The sequence below is a fragment of the Olea europaea genome, chromosome 17 (assembly GCF_002742605.1).
Source record: "Olea europaea var. sylvestris chromosome 17, O_europaea_v1, whole genome shotgun sequence".
In the NCBI taxonomy this organism is placed as follows: Eukaryota; Viridiplantae; Streptophyta; class Magnoliopsida; order Lamiales; family Oleaceae; genus Olea; species Olea europaea.
The window spans coordinates 164,023-168,384 of NC_036253.1; the positions used below are offsets into that span (position 1 = coordinate 164,023).

Sequence of the window (4,362 nt, forward strand, 5' to 3'; positions counted from 1 at the left end):
CCTTGTTTTCACTTTTTTTTCAAGATTTTAACCTCAAATTCGATATTTTCTTACATTTTAACTATAGAAACATGAATTTAACCCATATTCATATCCTAAACATTCAAACTTTCACAAATTCAAAGTAGTTATTTATAGAAAACATGTCTAACCTTCAAGAAAATGACGGTCTCCGGCGAATCCGAGGTGGCTCTGGTCTTGGTCGAAGTTGGTGAGGTCCGAGCAGTCCGTAGGCGATGGAGGAAATGGTCGGTAGCTGATTTTTTACCTTTTTTCTTTTCTTTTTTCTTTCTATTTTCTCTTCTCTTCTTTCCTCTAAATGAGGGTATTTTCGACCCTCCACATTTTGTTTACATTTTTTTTTTTTTTTAACAAATTACTTGGTCAAAGGCTATTATGGAAAACATACCGGGTGGGGCAGCCATTGCCCACCATTTCCTCTCACGCCTCTCTCTCTCGCTTGTATTGTGTACGTCTGGTAAAACGAATTTGGGCTGGTTCACAACCCGCTAGGCCAGCTTGAAAGGCTGAAATAGGCTGGCTCGGTCTGGGTCGTGAACCGTTTCATCGTTACTTCTAGGCTGATCCAAACATCCAAACACGAGGGTCATGACTTGACAGTGGCAAGACAACTAATAGTCCAGTCAGAAATTAGTTCAAGTTAGAACATGAGTTGATCCTTGTTCATTGAAGGTTTATCCAAACTAAAAAGGTCTTATCTTGGCGATGGCCATGACGATTAATATTCTAACTTATGAATTCGAACTTGAGCATCATGTCCTGACAATGATTATAATCGTTAACAGTTCACCTTGAATACAATTGGGTTTGAATGATGAACTAGTCTATCTTTACTAGTGACTTAATCTACATTTGATCATCTTGACTTGACAATGACTTGTAATCGTGGCATGGCATAGGCAAATAGACCAACATGCTGGCTAAGAAAAGGAATGCTCTCCTCAACATAGCATGGGCATAATTGAGTGTATAAACATGTAATTGAGAAAAACGGTAAATCCATTTTTAGCTAAATGTGGAAATCAACTGACGGTGAACTAGTTGGTGTGATGGTTTGCGCTTGTCTAATGTACTAAATTTGGAAATAAGTAAATATTAGTCGTTATCTATATTTCAATTCAAATCAAGAATGTAGCATGATGATGCGTAATAAAGTGGGTGGAAGGCTCCCTCGTTGGGCAAATTTTAGGGCAAGTAGCTACCTTAGCTCATTGGTTTCAACACAATCTGGCGATGGGTTGTAAGCTGCATCTGAGTTTTGTATATAAGGACACACTCGTTGAGTACATAATAGAATTGTCAAAGACACAACCATAATTCATATTCTCTTTATTTTGCGAGCAAGAGGTTGAGTTAACTCGTATATCTTGTGTTATACGTATATTTCTCCAAGAAATCGTCTAACTTGTATTTTATGCATGCATTAGACGGTGTTGACTGTGGTACGGGTACTTCTAAAAACGACATAGAACCCAACAATTCAACAAAATGAGAAAACTAAATCCCAAACAAACTCGATAGATATTTCAAGCATGAAGAATTGGATATATGTACAGAGAAAACTAGACGATAAAATTGTCGACATGGCTGAAGACTCCAATAAAATCTCCACTGTGTCATATATTTGGTCACAGACCAACATACTGAGCTGAAAGGGATAACCAACATCGCAACAAATGTTTAGTCGCATAACAGAACAAGACCAGAAGAAATCTAAAAATAGTTTGAAAGTACCTAAAGTAAATTTTTAAAGACCCAAACCAATTGTCAGACCATCTCTCTAACGCAATCCAGCAGCGTATTGCTTCTCGAGATCCAACTGGAGTTGCTCTCTTTGCTTCTCCACGTTCTGGTTGCCTAGCTTTTGCTCCACTTTTGTGTTTCCTTTCACGCCCTACAATTGGATATAGGTACCAAGGCAACCTCAGACTCTAAAAGTGTGTTAGTATGGACAAAGAAAACTCCCACTAGTTTGTAGATTTCATTTGTAGTATGTTTAATAAGGTAAATTGGACAATACTAAGGACGAAATAGAAGTTAAAATCTTTGTCCAATATACTGATCCAACCCTATCTAATATTGTGAACCAAACATATATAACTGTATAATATAGTAGGACAAACAAAAAGGATGCAAATTACCATAAGCTTGTTGAACTTTTCTTGTCGTTCCCGATCACCAAATGTTGTAGTATCCCAATGATGAACAGACTACATTGAGCATTGAATAGAACATACAGAAACAAAGCAAAAAATAGTGAATATCATAAAAGCATTGTATTGGTCAAAAGATAATCAAGAAGAAAAGCTTGTGTTGATTTGGTCCAAATCTCTTCAGACGTTCCTAAAGATAGTGCTTCCGAGCAAGTAGCTTTAACTTTAAAATATTCAGCAGTTACAATTTTTCATCTGCAGATTATATAGTAGCTAAAATTGGTTAAGCCCTTCTTTGGTTTGGATAAAAAATAAATTTTTAGTAGATTTTGATAAGAGTCAGTAAAATGTGTGGTTGAAAAATTGATTGTAACACCTCAAGTTTTCATAACACTGGAGCGTTACCATAAATTCATTTTTTTCTTTACTTTACATGTGAAAAGATCAAAATAAAATTATTTAATAAATAATAACTGCCGCGTTCATAAATTTAAAGTAAACATAGCAATCGTATCTGAAAAATAATAACAAATATGTCTTAAAATAAATCAACAAATAATTAGAAAGGTAGAAAAACTTAATAAAAAATTTATTCTTTGTTCCTACGATCCTTTTGGCAGCCCGCATCACCGTCTTACCACAAATCTAATCGACCCGAACTAACCTGTAAAAATTTGTAAGAGTGAGTATTCAAAAACTCCCAGTAAAATACGTGCAATTTTCATATACAAATATATAACAATAACAATTATATACTTCATACCACTCTGATTTTATGGAGTATATCGGTAATCTAAGACGCACCGACACGGATACGAGTGTCCGATATGTCGACACGCGATTTTTTGAAAAAGTTCCGACACAATACGTCACCAACACGTTGATTAAAATATTATTTTTAACTTATAGTGTGTGTATATATATGCACACATTATAGATTTGATTTTTTTTGTATGTTTGATTTTTAATGAAGGGTAAAATGGCAAAAATAATAATTCATTGCATTTTTAAAAAATAAAGCTGGAAAAAAAGTTAATATAGGCTAAAAGAAATTTATATTGTTGTTATTGGGCCCAACAAAAGCAATTGATTTACGTCATTGACTTTTCAATTCCTGCATGGCTGCCTCACGTCTCTTCGTGTCTTCTCCTTCAGTGCTTGTCTTCTTCTCCACCGTCTTCTCTGCGTATCTTCTTCTTTCTTCTTCCTCAGTTTTCTTCTTCAGTCACCGATCACCTCCTTTTGTATAAAATCTGCATTTTTTCTTCTCCGACACGTCACAAGTAACTCGGACACGTGTCGACGACGTGTCAGTGTCCGATACGTGTCGGACACTGACACGTCGTTGCCGGTAGCGTGTACGTGCCCCCCAGTCGGTAATCAAGCGACACACTCATCTTAGGTCCTCTTATAATCCTATAGAATTTCATATCTCTTAAAAAAAATGAATGTTTACTAGAAATCTATGCATATTTAATTGAATAAAAAAACATGAGGAAACAAAAACACTTGCACATAAAGTATCTTATCTTGTTATTAAAATATAAAAATAGTATTTGAATGCACGTTCCAAAATTCCTTCCTCTACTCTGACAAAAGATTATTGATTGACTGTGATAGTTGATGTAAGATAATTTCTTATTTCAATCTCTCTCTCTCTACCGTATGTGTGATAAGAATTTGTGTGAGTAAAACTTTTCATCATGCCTATATATATAGGTGCAGGTTAGAGTAGATAAATAAACATCTATTCAAAATGTACTTTATTATTATCTTATTCAATTACAAGAAGTTCACTATCTCTGTCCAACCGTATATGTGTGTATAGGGTATAACTTATCTCACTTCTGTAGCATTCCTAGGTGAAAAGACTTCTCAAATTTATGAATTTCTCAACACTAAATCCGAGGCACACATGATTAAAATTCTTACAAGTTTTTAGAAAGAGAAAAATGATTTGAATTATATTATAACTTATATGAAATTCTATTTTTCCTATTTTCTTTCAGTTGGGTCTAACTTAATGTGCTCTTATCCAAAATAACTTTTTCTCGAGTCAAAGATTTCTAATTAATTACGAGCTATCCAACAAGTACAATATTGATATATTTATATTCACTCTATTAAAATTTAATTACTTGACCCAAATAAAATATAATTTAAAACATTTTTCATTTGAGTAATCAAC

The 4,362-nt window shown here is 34.2% G+C and overlaps 1 protein-coding gene across 2 annotated transcripts in view; it reads right to left on the reverse strand.

Annotated features, from left to right (window-relative positions):
* The window catches only part of LOC111365885 (rhomboid-like protein 20), a 16,600-nt gene extending 15,957 nt beyond the window's left edge, over positions 1 to 643 (reverse strand). Inside the window, exon 1 of one of the 2 annotated variants that reach the window (XM_022986408.1) lies at positions 448 to 643. The gene's annotated coding sequence lies outside the window, so the exon portion shown is untranslated. The remainder of the gene's footprint in view (positions 1 to 447) is intronic. The other variant, XM_022986407.1, reaches the window with a different exon arrangement.
* Between the last annotated feature and the right edge of the window lie 3,719 nt (positions 644 to 4,362).